Below are 19,499 nucleotides of genomic sequence, written 5' to 3'. Positions count from 1 at the left end.
TATTTGCAAATTCTCTCACAATTAAATCACATACTGATATCAAGGGAAACAGATTATTTGAGTTTTAATATTTTTCCTTATACTGATGTGCAATGAATAATCATCTTATAGAGTGTAAAAGTGGCTTAAAAAATAATTGAGAGCTTTGACTGCAAAACGGAGGAGTGAAGGGAGAGGAGGAGATAGAGTTGAAGGCTATAAACCTAGTGCAGCTACAGTATAGCCTGAAGGAAAGCTGCTAAGACCATTTAATAATGCCTAGTGAAAATAATGTGAGGTGAACTGATAGCCCTACCTTCTGGTTTTTGAGAGAGAGAGAGAGAGAGAGAGAGAGAGAGAGAGAGAGAGAGAGAGAGAGAGAGAGAGAGAGAGAGAGAGAGAGAGAGAGAAATTACTTGAATTACCCTATTTCTGTGTCGTGAAACAAAAATGTGTCTAGGTTATGCAATATCCAATTTCCCATACTTAATTTTCATTACTTTTGCAGCATCTTCAATAATTTTTAATCAAATCCTATAATTCTAAATTTAATACTCAAAACTACTCCAGCCCAAATGAGCTCTGATGACCCCTTAAGGACAAACGATTAAACCAATGGTATTCTCAGAGGGTGTATATTCAGAAATTATTTACAAAGTCAATAGTTGCTCATCTGTTTTTTTTGCAAGTTTAAAATCTTAAGAGAAGTCAAAAGACAATCTTTAATATTGTACTGTAACACTTTAAATTGATCCCTCTTTCAAATGACTATTTTTACTTTGATAACTATCTATGTTCTGAGTGTGAATTATTGTAATCACTACAATTCTAGTCAAACTTCACTCTAGTTTCAAATAAAATAAATTTATACCAGTTATCTAATGAATTAAAACTGGCCAAAAGACCCGGCAATCTTACAAACGAACAAAGGCCATACAAAAAATGTTGGGTATGAACCTGCCCCCGGTTCAGTGCATTATTAAAAAATCTTACAATTAATGTACGTTGTCAAGATATCTAACCATAAACATAGTTACGGGATTAAAAAATATAGTAAATCGGATTATGAATTATCTATATATAAGGGCATCAATAAACTTTTGTGTAAAATATTTCAATTATGTTTAATTTTGCAGGTACAAAATACCTAATATGTCTCTTACAATGTAATGAACTTTCCTAAAGGAAGGATACTGTTTTAAGATGACTATTTCTGCACATCAGTATTGCATTAACCAAAAAAAACCTACCGATGTCAATGCATTCTTAAAACACAGGTTATGAGGATGCATACACAAATTAAATTAACGGAAATGGAACTTTCTTACCTTGACCAATTATTATAAGGAAATAAAAAAAATCTTTGTCATAAATCCAGGAAATTTTGTACTTAAAACACAAACCTGACAAGATCCTTTGTCAGCGATTTATAACCTATTCTTTATACCAAATATTTTCCCACCCTTTTCACAACACTAGCACACAACATACATACATCTGGACAGCTATCTTGTCAACGATAACATATTCAAGAACTTATTACACATTTCTAAAAATGATTAAAGTATAGTTTATCCCTTCTTTATGTCATAGGCACAAACAACAAGAGTCAAGAAACAACATGGAGTTTATGAACCAAGCTGTGCACCTTTTCAGAGAGCCCAGGTATCTCGCCATAATAAAAAGCTCTGAAATGCGACTTCAAAATGACCTTTACCAATTCCTTGAAATGCTTACGTTAAGTACACTTATCATTAATCTTTAACATCTTAATCATACTTGAACTTGAAGTTTTAATGACAAATTTGGCAGTAACAGTTAGCATCAATTACGCATTACCCTTAAGAGGAGTATAAACATGTCTGGAGCACATTGAATCACAACCCTTTTACATTTGATAGACTTTCCACTACTTACATTACACAATCATAAAATAATTGATGTTTTTATCATTGACACAAGTGCGTACAACTTAGCTAGAAATGAAAATGATAGTACTAAAACCTGTACATTTGACATAATAACCTTCTACAATACAAGCTTCTTAAACAGTCTGAAATATATGATTCTAATATGAAGATTTATACCGGATTCTAAAATTTGATAAACCATCACAAACTTAAACGAATTTGAGACTTTTGAGCAAGTTAATGACATAACACAGGTATCATTTTTCATGACTTTGCTGTCAGGATAAAACCAGCACTGACAAGACAGCTGGATCAATAAATAGACTAAAGTCCAACATGTTTACCAGTACAGGCTGTCGGCTTTTGACAAGTACAATATATTCAAATTACCACAGTGAATTACAGCTCTCAAGACACCAGTAAGAGAATGAACAAGTTCTGTACATGGAGAATAAAAAATAACAGTCTAAAAGAACAAGTGATTACTCTAGTTATGACCAGAATCTACCTCATAAACTCTTTAGCCCTCTAGTGGTGAAGAATAAAGTGGCAAAGGCTGATGCTCAAAGAGGAGGGGGCCAGCGGGAGACTCATCAGCCATATGAGGCGAGTGTCTAGTTTTTTTTTTATAACATTTCCAATTTTGGGATAAGGAAGGATCAAGGATGGGGAGTGGGAGATCTGAATTTGGAGGGAAGCATCAAGTTAATATAAAAGAGAACTTCATAATTCATCCATATTAGAAAATGTGTATGAAATCCCCCATTACTTTTAACAATTTGCATGCTATTCTTCAAGGTATATTCATGTAGCCCTAAAAAAAAAAAAAAAGAGAGAGAGAGAGAGAGAGAGAGAGAGAGAGAGAGAGAGAGAGAGAGAGAGAGAGAGAGAGAGAGAGAGAGAGAGAGAGAGAGAGAGAGAGAGAGAGCAAATGTTGCAAACCAATATAAAACGGCAAAGGAATGATGGGTATTGGTGGGATAAAACTTGACTAATATTTAAAGAATTATTCACACTGAAGAATAGAAATACAAAATACCATGCTATTCAATAACTTTGAAACATAAAAATCAAAATAAGTATTCTAGTTTGTTTTCATCCTTAGAATTGTAAAAGGGGAATATATTGTTTTCAATAAGAGGAAAGCAAAAGATAGTTATTGTGCACAATTTTCCCTTAGCAATATAAAAGAAATTTACAAAATATGCTTTTAATTTTTGCCAGTTTTATGATCGTTTTGTAGATAGAGCATGAAGAAAAACTTAAGGTGCTACATGTCAGCAATATACCTTGAATTCCACTGATACAGAAGTTCTCTTTTTAATATTCCCCCCCCCCAAAAAAAAAAATAAAGGCAAAATTAATAAAGATATCTATAAATCTTGAATCCACCAATTACAAAGATTTTGTCAATTAGATATTAATTCACAGAGCAATGGCACCTAACGGTGAAGCCTACAGATTGACAAGAAAACTGAAACTCTTGAAAACAAGAGCGACTAAAAAACTATGAAACGAGGAATTATTTGAATAAAGACAAGAAAACAATAAGTGACATGAAATAATCAATCCAATGAGTGCAAAGATAACTCCATACACAAATGATTACACTAAATAATTGCATAGGCAATATAGTGCTCCAAATAACGTATAGATCACTTCATTATCCAAGGAGTACCCAAGACAACTCCTTTGGAGTGTTCTAAATAACACTAAAGATGAAAATGTCCAAAATAACTCCCAAGATCAAGAAGGGTCATGAATAACTGAATGGACAAAGGAATAAGTTCCAAAAAATTCCATAGACAAAGTGGTGTCTGGAATACACAAGTGTGTGCAACATGAAATTCTGCAAACTAAGAAATACTCAAGATAAGTAAATCAAATAAGTGCTCCAGATAGCTTAGAATCACGAAACTCTTCAAATAACTCCATAGATAATGAATTACAAGATTACTGCATAGACTTACTAGTATCCCAAATAATCTAAGACAAATCCTGTAGAACCTGAATTACTCCCCAATCCATGAATAAGGATTGCCTCAAATAACTCCACAGAGCAGGGAGTGCTACGAAAGAAGTTTTAAGCAAATTGGAACTAAGGAGTACAATCATGAAAGCTTGGTAAAACAAGGCATTACCTAATACCTTTGCTCAGAAAAAAATTAATAAAACAAGGGGAACTCTGCAGGATATTTTCAAATAGGAAGTGGGCCCCACACAGCCTGAATACTAAAAAAAAAGCCCTTTATACATAATTACTGTATTTGAAAAATGTGAAAATAAGAATTGCTCACAAACAACCCTGTACAGCAAGAAATGCTCAAAGTCACTCAACAGACCCAAGATCAACCACACAGGGTATCAGAATTAAATGTAAGGAAATACATTAAACTGTATCATCCAAACACTGAAAACAAGTCAAGGAAAAATTTGAAATCTCTTGAGCTCAAACTGGTCCTTTACAAACTGTCAACGCTCAAACTGGTCCTTTACAAACTGTCAACGCTCAAACTGGTCCTTTACAAACTGTCAACGCTCAAACTGGTCCTTTACAAACTGTCAACTAGAGTGGCCTAAAAATTGTTTAAGGCAAGCATAATCCTGAAACTTTAAGAAAAGCCTTGTAAAGAATTGCAAACCAAAGTATGAAAGGAAAATATTTTGAATCGATATGGGAAGATCATAACTGTATACATTTTCTTTAAAATGTTTACAACTAATAATGAAAGTCCCAAAGAAAAGCATAAATATACTGATATCCTTAGGGTGAATATTCCTGGAAACCAACGGGAGAAACCATTGCTGTTACTAAGAACTAGATATCGCTTGCTATTGATTTAACAAACCTTCTAACTCTCCGGATATTTAGAAATTTCTAAATTCAAATTGTTTCAATACTTTCCTCAAGATGGAGCAAAACAATTTTAACCATTTCTTAATAAGAAGACGAACAGGAAGCTTTCAGAAAACCTGAAACCTACAGTAAACCAAGCTCTGAAATTATCATTACACATCTCCAAATGAGATCTGTATTTTAGATAAAACAACACAATGAAACTTATTATGAAAAGAGAAACAAATCCCAAGACTAAATTGTCATGTTTCAGGACTAGATTAGGAATAAATTTTCTAGCTAAATAACCTTTGAATTTTGTAGAAAGCCTTAACACCTTAAAATCACAAGCATTTACAAATAGCTGTTACTAACAACAATTATTTGAAAGCTTTGCTAAATTGACCAGCTTACATATAGACCAGTCGATTACCATAAGGTAAGAATTATGATCTAACCAAACAATGAACTTGTAGTTGGAGACTCCAACCTTGAAGAAGACATTGACGAGAACCCCACCAATGAAGAAATTATAGTTACCAAATACAGTATCCTCTTCTATTTACTGAGGCACTTCCCCCAATTTTGGGGGGTGGCCACCATCAAACAAGAGAACAAAAGGGTACCTTTCCTCTCTCCGCTTCTCACAGCCTGACAAGGGATCAGCCGAGTTTGGCTGGTACTGCTAGGGTGCCACAGCGCACCCTCCCCCCAGAAATACAAATTCCAGTAGCATAAGTGTTATCCCAAATAAGTGGAACACAATTGAAAATCATATAACCTCGTTCTATAGTCTTGATAAAACAAGATATTACCAACATTCTTTAACTAAGAAAAAAATGTTATAAGTAAATTTTTCAATTGGTGACAATACATTAGAGAGAGAGAGAGAGAGAGAGAGAGAGAGAGAGAGAGAGAGAGAGAGAGAGAGAGAGAGAGAGAGATTTAATACTGAGGATTCAAGTAAATTTAGTATGACACAAGATAACAAAAGCCTGAGATGTTGATCAAAGTTATTTAGTGGTGATTCAGTGCTAGTTTAAGTTGCAAATAAAGTATAACTTAATTTTATGCATTGTTCTTTGTTGAAATTTTCAAATAAAAAACTGACAATAGCATTTAAAACTTACTTAGAATAGTGTAAAAAAGAAAACTGTATGGCATAGACAGCAACAGATTTTAGGATTTATAGAAAAATATTAGTTTTGCACTTAAATTCTAACAGCTAACCTTAACAGATTAATTAGGCCATATAAGGATACCTAAGTCTCTCACTGTGAATAGATCTACACAAGAATTTTGAAAAATATTAAAATCTTCCTACACCTAAACCCGTGACAAGTTTTCTTTTTCATAAAGTCACAGATCCTTAATTCCACTTGCACTGTTGAACATAAGTTTTCTTGTAATTAATGGAAATCACCATTATATCTGCCGTCAGTCAGTTGATAATCTCAAGCAAGCGGCAAACTGTATCCTGAAAAAATGATATTTTAATTATAAAATAAATTTTTGAATATACTTACCCGGTGAATATATAGCTGCAACTCTGTTGCTCGACAGACAAAAAACTGTACAAAAAAACTCGCTAGCGATCGCTATACAGGTTGCGGGTGTGCTCATCAGCGCCAACTGTCGGCCAGATACCAAACTCTATGTAAACAAAGACTCAATTTTCTCCTCATCCCACTGCGTCTCTATTGGGGAGGAAGGGAGGGCCGTTTAATTTATAAGTATATTCAAAAATTTATTTTATAATTAAAATATCATTTTTAAATATTTAACTTAGCCGGTGAATATATAGCTGATTCACACCCAGGGTGGTGGGTAGAGACCAGTTAAATATGTTTACATCTTATGAGCTAAGAGTTTTTATTTCATTTTAGAAGTTATCAAAATAACAAAAACAAAATAAATAGGTACCTGGTAAGGAAGTCGACTTATACGATTACTCTGCCTTATAAGTACGTCTTCCTTACGGAGCCTCGTGATCCTCTTAGGATGCTGACAGACCCCTAGGAGCTGAAGTATCAAGGGCTGCAACCCATACAACAGGACCTCCTCAAACCCCTAATCTGGGCGCTCTCAAGAAATGACTTTGACCACCCGCCAAATCAACCAGGATGCGAAAGGCTTCTTAGCCTTCCGGACAACCCATAAAAAACAACATTTCAAGAGACAGATTAAAAGGATATGGAATTAGGGAATTGTAGTGGTTGAGCCCTCACCCACTACTGCACTCGCTGCTACGAATGGTCCCAGTGTGTAGCAGTTCTCGTAAAGAGACTGGACATCTTTCAAGTAAAATGACGCGAACACTGACTTGCTTCTCCAATAGGTTGCGTCCATTATACTTTGCAGAGATATATTTTGCTTAAAGGCCACGGAAGTTGTTACAGCTCTAACTTCGTGTGTCTTCACCTTAAGCAAAGTTCGGTCTTCCTCACTCAGATGTGAATGAGCTTCTCGTATTAACAATCTGATAAAGTCTGACCAAGCATTCTTTGACATAGGCAAGGATGGTTTCTTAACTGAACACCATAAAGCTTCAGATTGGCCTCGTAAAGGTTTAGTACGCTTAAAATAGAACTGAAGAGCTCTAACAGGGCATAAGACTCTTTCTAGTTCATTGCCTACGATCTCCGATAAGCTGGGAATATCGAAAGATTTAGGCCAAGGCCGAGAAGGCAGCTCATTTTTGGCTAGAAAACCAAGTTGCAGCGAACAAGTGGCTTTTTCCGATGAAAATCCGATGTTCTTGCTGAAGGAATGAATCTCACTGACTCTTTTAGCCGAGGCTAAGCATACCAGGAAAAGTGTCTTAAGAGTGAGATCTTTCAGGGAGGCTGATTGTAACGGCTCCAACCTGTCTGACATGAGGAATCTTAGTACCACGTCTAAATTCCATCCAGGGGTAGCCAAACGACGCTCCTTGCTGGTCTCAAAAGACTTAAGGAGGTCTTGCAGATCTTTATGTTGGAAAGATCTAAGCCTCTATGCCGGAACACCGATGCCAACATGCTTCTGTAGCCCTTGATAGTGGGAGCTGAAAGGGATCGTCCTTTTCTCAGGTATAAGAGAAAATCAGCTATTTGAGCTACAGAGGTACTGGTCGAGGATACAGAAACTGACTTGCACCAGTCTCGGAAGACTTCCCACTTCGATTGGTAGACTCTAATGGAAGACGCTCTCCTTGCTCTAGCAATCGCACTGGCTGCCTCCTTCAAAAAGCCTCTAGCTCTCGAGAGTCTTTCGATAGTCTGAAGGCAGTCAAACGAAGAGCGTGGAGGCTTTGGAGTACCTTCTTTACGTGTGGCTGACGTAGAAGGTCTACCCTTAGAGGAAGACTTCTGGGAACGTCTACTAACCATCAAAGTATCTCGGTGAACCATTCTCTCGCGGGCCAGAGGGAAGCAACTAACGTCAACCTTGTCCCTTCGTGAGAGGCGAACTTCTGCAGTACCTTGTTGACAATCTTGAACGGTGGGAATGCGTAGAGATCCAGAAGTGACCAATCTAGGAGGAAAGCATCTATATGTATTGCTGCTGGGTCCGGGACTGGAGAGCAATAGATTGGAAGTCTCTTGGTCAGCGAGGTTGCAAAGAGATCTATGGATGGTTTACCCCAAGTGGCCCAAAGTCTCTTGCACACATCCTTGTGGAGGGTCCATTTGGTTGGAATTACTTGCCCTTTCAGACTGAGACAATCTGCTATGACGTTCAAGTCGCCTTGGATGAACCTCGTTACTAGGGAGATGTCTTGACCTTTTGACCAGATGAGCAGGTCCCTTGCGATCTCGTACAACGTCAGTGAGTGGGTACCTCCTTGTTTGGAGATGTACGCCAAGGCCGTGGTGTTGTCCGAGTTTACTTCCACCACTTTGCCTCGAAGGAGATACTCGAAGCTTTTCAAGGCCAGATGAACTGCCAACAGCTCCTTGCAGTTGATATGCATGCTCCTCTGACTCGAGTTCCACAGACCTGAGCATTCCCGACCGTCCAGTGACGCGCCCCAGCCCAAGTCCGATGCGTCCGAGAAGAGAACGTGGTGGGGAGTCTGAACAGCCAGGGGAAGACCCTCTCTTAGGTTGATATTGTCCTTCCACCAAGTCAGACAAGACTTTATCTTTCCGGAAATCGGGATCGAGACCGCTTCTAGCGTCTTGTCCTTTTTCCAGTGAAAAGCCAGATGGTATTGAAGAGGACGGAGGTGTAGTCTTCCTAGTGATACAAACTGTTCCAGGGATGACAGCGTCCCCACCAGACTCATCCACAGCCTGACTGAGCAGCGTTCCTTCTTCAGCATCTTCTGGATGGATAGCAGGGCTTGATCTATTCTGGGGGCTGATCGTCTTGTTGTTCAGCAACGTCCTCATCAGATAGTTCCTCATCCGAAAACTGATGAGGAAACGGCAACGGAGTGAGTAACGTCTGGCTCGCTGAGTCCGGTCGCACTGGTGCATGCGTGACGGAGCCGGACGCAACGTCATGGAATTGCTGCACAGTCTGTGAACTGTCAACAACCATGGGTGCGCGAGGAAGCACAGCGTCCACCCGAGACTGTCTAGACCGTCTGGGTTGTGCAGTCAACACCATACCGGGTTGCTGAGGTTGACGCACCGCGTCAAAACAAGTCACCTCTGATGGTTGTTGAACGTCCTGAACGTCAATCACCACCTCCGAGCGTCGCTTAACGTCAACGTGCGGCTGGCAACCCACACTGGGTCGCATCGGTGGAGGAACCACCTCAACTGGTAGACGCGAGAAGGTTACCTCAGCGTCAACAGGACGCACAACCGACCGGTTGGAAGGTTGTTGGCCAGAAGGTTCAGCAGCAACCTTCTCCGCATTAAAGTCCTCTATCAAGGAGGCAAGCTTGGACTGCATGTCTTCCAGCAAAGCCCATTTAGGGTCTACGGGAGCAGGTGCGGCAACAGACGGGATTAGTGACTGAGGCGGTACCGCTTTCCATCCCTGAAAGCCTTGTTTATGCATGACATAATTGTACAGCAAAACTTCAAAGGCTCGAAAACAGCTGTGAAGTTGACCTGTAAAAAAAACTGGGAGCGTCTATTGGCCAGGCGCCAGGGAGAGTCTACGAGATTTGAGAAGTCTATCTGGGCAGAGGCAGGAACTCCCAAGCCGAGAACTTCTCTCGTGTCGTATCAGACTCTCACTCTATAAACCAGTTTAAAAGAAGGGAAAGCAAAGGCTGTATCCCCCAAACTCCTCCTGGTGATAAACCAGTCGCCTAGCAGACGTAAAGCTCTCTAGGAGAGCGAGAGAGCACTAGCTTATAAACAACGGCTTCGAAGTAGCTAGGCCTAGTGTAAGCTCTGACGTTTAGGCGAACGAGGAGCAGCAGTTACAAAAAGATCCGGACAAAGATCCTTAAAAATCAGCATGATTTAATTAAAGTTCATAGAGGGCTAAGCAGCTTTAGGCTCCTCTCCGTCTGACAGAGTCCTCAAGGGAATATCAGTAGGAGGGGGAACAGCAACTTCCTCATCTAAAGGAACCTTGTCCGATAAAAGCTGAGTCTCAAGCAAGGGAGAGACCTACCGTGGTGGCAATGCTTTACAAGCAGAGTCCACACACACTGGTGCAAGTAGCGGACCAGGACGCAACGTCATGTAACTGCTTGACAGTCTGTGAACTGTCAACAACAACAGGTGCGTGAGGACGCACAGCGTCCACTCGAGACTGCTTTGACTGTCTAGACTGAGCAGTCAAAACAACTCTAGAATGCGGAGGTTGACGCACAGCGTCAAAACAAGTCAACTCCGATTGTTAGCGAACGTCCTGAACGTCAACAGGAGCATCAGCAAGTGGCCTAACGTCCAAAAGTGGCTGAAAATCCACAAGAGACCGCATCGAGTGTGGTTCTAAACAACCTGACTGACGTGACTTAGCTACGCCAACGTCAACAGGATGCACAAAGGAACGTTAGGTTGGCTGAAAGCCAGGATATCGATGAGATAAACGGCTAGACTCAACGGACTAATCGGCAGAATAGTCTTCCATAAGGGAGGCAAGCATATTCTGCATGTCTTGCCGTACAACCCATTAAGGATCCACGGAAATGGTTGCGGTAAGAGACGAGGGTAACGTCTGTGACCGCAACACTTTGCCAACAAAAAAGACTCTCGGAGTCTGTGTTACGTTTTTGTTAGGCGGCGAGCAGTTTTCCGATGACTGCAAAGGGTCAGAGCTGTCCTAATGGCTGTAACCAGGACGCTGGACCTGTCCTGAAAGGACTGACTTTCGCTTAAGGGTCTCGAAACCTTGTTACAGGTTTCTTATGCGAAAAGCCTTCGGATGACGAGGAGAAAAACGTCTCTCTCGCCTTATGGTAGGGGAGATCTTGGTAAGATACACCCGATACCATAGAGGGAAACGTCTGTTCGTTGATCAAGGCCTCTCGAACCCATAAGTCGTATGACATTACTTCTCCCCTGAGCTTGGGAGCTTGCAAGAGGTCCCGGACTAGGTGAACGACAGGCACGAACAGACGAACCCTCGGACGCAACACTGTAACACTTTGCGCAATATCACTTTATCACTACGATTTTCTGTTTTGCACTTATTACACTGAAATCGAACCTTTTACTGATTTCTACCTGAAGCACGCAATTCTACCCTCATCAAAAGGTAGTAAATGCGAAATCAGGCGTAAAATGCAAGCATATTAATACCAGCAAAAAAAACAGTAAACATCTTTTAAGATAAAAAAAAAAAAAAAATCAGTGGTTGGGGAAGAGAATAAACACTAGTTCATTCAAAACTATGTTTTCAATCTCTCACCGTACATTGCCTGGGGACGAGAATAAAACTAAAAACGTTTTATCCTTTCTCCCCGTACAGAGACTAGGGACGAGAGTAACTCGAGAACAACGTTACCCGCTTGAACGGAACGTTTTCTCTCCTCTCTCTCCCTCCGTCTCTATATCTCTCTCTTTCTCTCTTGATTTCGCACCTAAGAGAAGAGCCCTATTACGTTTCGTCAAAAAAACATGTTATTTGACCAAAGGAAAAAATTGAAAGGTTTTTCAATTAAAAAGTTCCTTTAAAATAGAATTTAAAACATTTAAGCTTTGAAAGAATGAACAAAACGTCAGAATCGATTTACTCTTTCTGCAAAGTGAAACCGTGATACACTCTCTCTCTATCGTAACGATAGAGCGCAAACTGCGTAGCATAAATAAACTAAACGTTAGTTCATCTTTGAAAACAGTACGAAGACTATTCAAAGAAATTCTTTCATAAAATATTTTATTTAAAAAGTTTTAAATCCTTAGCTCTTTAAAAGCTATTTACGATTTAAAGGGCTCAACGTTGATTAACTTCGGTTTCCAAGTTAGGACCGCCTACTCTCAGGAAAGGTCGCATATAAACAAAACATTAAAATTTATTTTTTATGTTTATTATAAATGGAAAGTTAATCGAAGAGGAAAATCTATAATTAATTTATAACGTGATAAGATAATTACTAAAAGCCTAAACACACATCCGTCTAAGGGAAGGGTCGGCCATTTAAAAGTCAAAGAAAGTCCATACTCTCTTTGTCACCAAAAATTAAATCTATCCAAAACGAGTTCAAGATTTAAGATGAAGATAAAACACCTGCACTGCGAAAGCTCAAACCAGAATATAGTACTTCATCAAAGATGATGGGAAAAACTCCAGGTTTCAACAGCGAGTAAAGTACGTCTTGTCGACACGTCGACAGAGAGAAAATTGAGTCTTTGTTTACATAGAGTTTGGTATCTGGCCGACAGTTGGCGCTGATGAGCACACCCGCAACCTGTATAGCGATCGCTAGCGAGTTTTTTTGTACAGGTTTTTGTCTGTCGAGCAACAGAGTTGCAGCTATATATTCACCGGCTAAGTTAAATATTTAAAAATATATTTTATGAAGTACTCCTCTTACAATTTAGAACAAATAAGACACTTTTAATGGGCAAACTGAGACATATAATAAAGTAACATAAAAACTTCTATTAAATGAGACTATAGCAAAAAAAAAATTTTTTTGTTTTGCATTGCTATTTTTTAATTAAAACCAATAGAAACAAGCACACATGCGCTCCATAGATTCAGTTCATAAACATTTTTTAACTATGTGATCTAAATGAATAATTAAGATTTTATATAAACAAAACAGATTAGATTCCTGAGTTTTCTAAAAATGGTGTTTTAAATAGAAACTAACTTTAACAAATTAAAATGAGGGTATCTATTTGTATGCAAAAAATTGTCTGGAAATTATAAGGAGTGTTTCAAGTAATTGAAGGAGTAACATTTACAAAATAAAAAACTCAAGACTTCTCATTATCAATTAGTTAACTATAATATCCTCTATGGTTCATTTTTTCTAATTGACTAACATGAATTTAGTAAAATGTTCAGTTTACAAAAAATCAAAGTTATGCAAATGTTAAATTTCAATAATAAACTGATTAGTTCATGTAACCTTTATGTACATTTATAAAAAAAAATTCAAAATTCCTAATGGCTTGCAAGATTTTCTTCAAGATAGATCTCATTTGTTCCCATTTCAAATTCTAAGAAGAGAGACACTGAATAAACATACGCCTTATCTAGAACAGTTGTTCACTTCTATCAAAATTTTAAAAGAATCTCATCTACAACCTGTATAGATTTGCCTGTTCTATATAACATTCGGTGTTTTGTAAAATAAAGATGATTAAGAAGTCACTTAAAAATAATTTGGTACACCGATTGGCTTACGCTATTTTCCATTGAACCTGGAAGTTTAGATCTATTGACAGAAATAGTAATACTTCAATGCAGGAAGGAAAATTGTAATATTAATCCCATATATCCTAGATTCACCTCAAACATCAAACAAAGGGTACCTGATAAAATAGATTATCCATAACTTTTGGGGGGATGGGAAGTGAAATTACTAATTTACAAATGATCTATAATATTCTTCTTTTGCTAAATTGTAATGACTTTCAAGGAGATATTACAAATACTGTATTAATCATTCAATAAGTATTATACTATAGGTTTAAGAAATATATTTCATGGCCCTAAGGTAAAATTCTTAAAATCTATGACCCTTGAAAGTATAATGGATAGTAATAACAAAATCTACGACCATCTTGCCAAAAAATATTTTCAAAACAATCTCACTTTCTAGATAAGTTCTGCAATACTGGACTTTCTTAGATAGTATATGCAACATTATAAGCTACCTTTCATGAATATTTATTAACTACTCTGTAGCCTAGCTAAGGAGTAACTGAAAAAAACTTGAATAATTAAAACTTTAACTTATCTTTAAACAGATGTCAGTTAAATACAGTATTAAAGCCTTCATCCCTAGAATCAGCCTTGATTTAGATATGAATACAGTAATTCAATGTTGTATCATCAGCGCTCCTTCAGTTTCCATCTCCCTCCCACATAAATAGGGGAATCGCTTTGCCGTCGAGACAGGTTTTTGTTTACCGGCTTCAGCGTTTAGATTTCATATGTGCAGGTAAATAAACACTCCTGAAAAAAAGAAAATATCTTAACACAAAATGTTCTTCACTTCTAAGTTACAACCTGACTCTTGAAGATAAGAGTAACTTTTTAGAAATATCCATTAGAATAACTGGCATATTCAACTTCATCTTTAGAGGTCAAAATAGCATACTTTTGAACCTTGAAGTTGACCAACCTATGATGAATTAAAAAAAAAAAGTGCTAATAACCATAGTAAAAAAAAAAAAAAAAAAATAAATTCAGCTAGGATAGTTATCAGATACAATAGTAGCAGCTGTGTATAATAAGAGATTGATGCTTTCATATCAATCCTATTGTTTAAATAATGGTTTTCTGATTACTATTCTTGATAAGGTTACCAGCACCATCATTGCATTGGTAATATTACATTTAAAGTACTAGGAAGTGAAAAAGATTAGAACCTCACAATCATGTAAATGAATACATACTGTACAGTAATTAGATATAATTATATTTTTATGGTTAATAAGATGGAGGACATTAAAACCTTTCCAAATACTCTAGCTATCTGAAAAGTTTTCTAGAACTCACTGTTTTAGTAGAGTACATGGATTCAAAACGAGTGAGTTTTAATTTAAAGGGCGACAGCAGTAAACCAATTATAGATAAATTGGTCCTCTCAGCTACTCTCAGACCTTGCCTAGTTCTTGCTATTGATGTTTTATCCATTAATAGTTTACTGGAACAGCCCAAAATGAGTTGGTAGGCAAGGGGCATAAATCTTTTAATGTCTACTTGGACAATATTTACATTAATATCTTCCAATAGGTACAAAGAGTGAGTATTGTATCATTAGGATTCATTGATAGTGATATGGCACATTGCTAAGGTCAGGGATGCCATTCAGTCCCAAATGAAACTAGGGAAAATTCCTTCAGATACACTAAGAAGTAAATGTGGATAAGTTGCATGAATGGCAGTTGGAACGAAGGCAAGGTAGAAGGATAAAAAGGCATAAGTAAGGGACAAAGGGGAATGGTTACACATGGGAGATAGATTTCCTGAGTTACCGAGACATGTCTTGTTCAAAAAGCTTCTCTCTATGAAGAGGTCCTGGATAACCTCCACCAGTAAAGGGATAGAGATTCCATGAAGTTGTAGAACCTCTGCAGGTTGTGCCACAGGGGAAGCTCTCGGAACCTCTACTAGTAGAAGCAGGTCTGGGTATCATTCTACTTGAGGCCACTGAAAAGCACAGACGTCAAGGTTATCCCAGGGATGAGGAACGCGTCCTCGAGTGCTGCTGCAGGGTCTGGGACTGATGAACAATGCACAGGGAGTTTTCTGTTGAAGCTTGTCTACAACATTTCTATAGTCAGGGAACCCCACAAAGTTATGAGACTCGTCGCTGCTTGGGGGATGTAAAGACCATTCTGATCAGACTATCAGGCCACTCGGACTTAATTTGTCCATTATGACATTCCTCGTCGGGAATGAACTGGGCTGAGAAGAGTACAGCGGTGCAAATAGCTCATTCGTGTACCAATAGGGCTAGTTGACAGCGACGCTAGGAGACTGTGCCGCTTTCCTTGTTCACATATGCCACTAGTGTTACATTGACTGGAAGTGTTGAACTGCAAGATAAGCTACCTTCAACTCTAGAACATGAATGAAGAGACTTGTCCTTGTGAGACAATTGTTCTGATACCAAATGGTCCAGGAGATGGGCCCCAATCTCTTTGATGCATCCATAAAAAGGAGATCTGGTGGAGGATACTTCAAAGGAAACCCTAAAAGAGACTTGCCTCATCTGGCCACCAAAGTAGGTCAAGTTTCACATCTCTTTAAGGCACCACTGAAACAATCATAAGTGGAGATGACGGTGAAGAACAAATCTAACGAGGACAATTGGCCTAGTAGCTGTTGCCATTGTTGTGATGGTAACTATACTTGATGAAGGAAAGGATAAGTTACCTTCCTGTATTGTGCTACCCTGTCTTAGGATGGATACATTTTCCCTATTACCATATCTATGTCCATGACCGGGTATATCATTCTTGCATGGAAAAAAAGCTTGGGCTTTTCTAGATTTGTAACAATCCCCAAATCATGACAAAATGGGAGAAGTCTGTTCCAATGTTGACGAAGTTGGAACCGAGTGCACCAGTATCAGCCAGTCATCTAAATAATTCAGTTGGCAATTGCCCATGCCGACACCATCGTAAACACTCGAGTGAATACCTTGGGAGATTGTGGACAGCCAGAGGCAAAGAACCTTGAACTGAAAGACTTTTCTCCCTAGATATTTTCTTGAAAAAGTTTTTATGGAGATTCAGAAGTACAGTATGCATCAATGAGATCCAGGGATATCATAAAATTGTTCTTTCTCACTGTCTTTGACTGTGTTGGGAATCTCCATCCTGAACCGAGGCTTGCGGATGAACTCGTTCAGGGCTGAGAGGCCTTTTCAACCAAAAACAGACTGCTGAAGAACCCCAGAGAGCCATCCAGGACTTCTTCTAGAGTGCCCTTTAGCACCATAGTCTGCAAGTATCAACAAAGAGCAAGGTCGTCTTCTGTTCTACAATGATAAAAGGACCACATCATCAGAGCTGGAATGAGAGGAGGAGAGCTAGTGAACGTGAGGAAGTATTATTATTATTATTATTATTATTATTATTATTATTATTATTATTATTATTATTATTATTACTATCCAAGCTACAACCCTAATTGGAAAAGCAAGATGCTATAAGCCCAGGGGCTCCAATAGGGAAAAATAGCCCAGTGAGGAGAGGAAATAAGGAAATAAATAACTGAAGAGAACAAATTAACAGTAAATCATTCTAAAAAAAGTAACAACGTCATAGCAGATATGACATATATAAACTATTAACAACTTCAAAAACAAATATGTCATATATAAACTATAAAAAAAGACTCATGTCCGGCTGGTCAACAAAAAAGCATTTGCTCCAACTTTGAACTTTTGAAGTTCTACTGATTCAACAACCCGATTAGGAAGATCATTCCACAACTTGGTCACAGCTGGAATAAAACTTCTAGAGTACTGCGTAGTATTGAGTCTTATGATGGAAAAGGCCTGGCTATTAGAATTAACTGCCAGCCTAGTATTACGAACAGGATAGAATTGTCCAGGGAGATCTGAATGTAAAGGATGGTCAGAGTTATGAAAAATCTTATGCAACATGCATAAGGAACTAATTGAACGACGGTGCCAGAGATTAATATCTAGATCAGGAATAAGAAATTTAATAGACCGTAAGTTTCTGTCCAACAAATTAAGATGAGAATCAGCAGCTGAAGACCAGACAGGAGAACAATACTCAAAACAAGGTAGAATAAAAGAATTAAAACACTTCTTCAGAATAGATTGATCACCGAATATCTTAAAAGACTTTCTCAATAAGCCAATTTTTTGTGCAATTGAAGAAGACACAGACCTTATATGTTTCTCAAAAGTAAATTTGCTGTCGAGAATCACACCTAAAATTTTGAAAGAGTCATACAAATTTAAAGAAACATTATCAATACTGAGATCCGGATGTTGAGAACGCCCACTGTCCACTGCCGTATCCTGTTAAATAGCCACCTTATCTATTTCTCTGTCAGGCATTCCCCCACCCCATGGTAGCTGAGTGGAGGAATTGCCAGCCATATCGTGACTGAGGGTCTCACTTATTTTTCCATCTATGATTCTGGTTCTGTCCCCTTCCCTAACAAAATGGATACCCAGAATCAGTATGCTTCTGAGATATCGACAGTGCATCTCCTAGGTCATTCCTATTTGACAATGATCGAAGAGCTGGTCAAGAAGTTTATCTAGGAGGAGGCGACGACCTAGAAAGGGTGTTTGAAGAGGAAGGCCGAAACCTTCAAAAATATACCGCTAATTGGTGAAGCAAATTTGGATTAAATTTTCTCCACTTTTCAACTCTCAGCTCTCACCAATTCCAAAGGAAACAGGAATAGTCCTTTAAGTTAAGAATTTCAAAGGTTCAGCACCTCTCTCTGATCTGAAGTAAAGAGCGAAAGGGTTTGTATTGTATGATGGAACAAATATCGTTCACATCCTCAACATATGTCCACACCATCTCAGTCAGGACACCCCTATCACCTCTGTAATCTTTACTACTCCTGCCAGTCTTCTTATTTCATAATTTTTCAATCTTTCAAGCTGTAATATTCTCTTAACACACCTTAGGATTCGCATCTCTCATTCCCACTACCTCCCTCCACTTGCCACAGGCCGCTTGTATCCTATTCTCAACTTCAGCCTCACATCTCTCCTGACTTACAGTAGATCCCAAGTATCTAAATTGTTTCACCTGTTTTATAACCAAGCCCCTACTTTCATGTATGGCTATCCTGTCCCTACATTCTTTATTGCTCACCATAATCTTAGTCTTACCCACATTTACCATAAAGCCAGCTCTCTCCAAAATCTCCAGCTATTCTACAACTCTTCTCTGTAAGTCTCCCTTATTTTCATCAGTAATTATCAAGTCATCTACATATAGCAACTCTGCTCCCTCATGCTTTTCAAATACAAAATGATTATTGAGGATCTCAGTGGGGGACTTGGTTTTGGGATTAGATGGGCCAAAAACAACTAGTGTAATAAACTCTGCACTAGCAGCAATCACACAAAACTAATTTGAAAATACATAGATCATTAATTATGTGTTTACCGGGAAACCATGGTCTCCAAATGAGGTAAATAGAAAAAGGAAGGAACAGAGCCTTTAAGCTAGCATAACCACACTCAGATTACCTATCCTATGATTCCAGGTATTTCTCTTTACTTACCAAAGGGTTACAACTAGTCTGAATAGCCCATCCTATACCAAAGCAGTCTCACATATAAACCTATGGTTAATAAATTGGACCATGTAACAAACTTGAACTGTTCCTTACCCAAGTCTAAGAGGCCGAAGACTGAGGTGTTTCTGTAGCTACGGGGGATTAATTGGAGTCCAATTTCTACTGTTAGGTGAAAGTATAATGTAGTCGCTTCCTTCCATCATGAAGTTGTGGAGCTGTTCTTGGCTCATGTTCTGTTGAAATAACATACTTGTATAACTAGCAGTCAAACATGACAAAAAAATATTTAGTATAGAAATTGAAATTATAGTTTTACTTGGTGATTTAACATATTTATAGCATTAGTTAAAACATATCTTATTCTTAATTCTTAATAGAGAACATATCTCCATATATGGTCATAACCTCCCAATGTTCCGAGTATATTTCAAATTACCCCCTCCAGCTTG

The sequence above is a fragment of the Palaemon carinicauda genome, chromosome 11 (genome assembly GCF_036898095.1).
Source record: "Palaemon carinicauda isolate YSFRI2023 chromosome 11, ASM3689809v2, whole genome shotgun sequence".
In the NCBI taxonomy this organism is placed as follows: Eukaryota; Metazoa; Arthropoda; class Malacostraca; order Decapoda; family Palaemonidae; genus Palaemon; species Palaemon carinicauda.
This window is presented reverse-complemented; position numbering follows the sequence as displayed.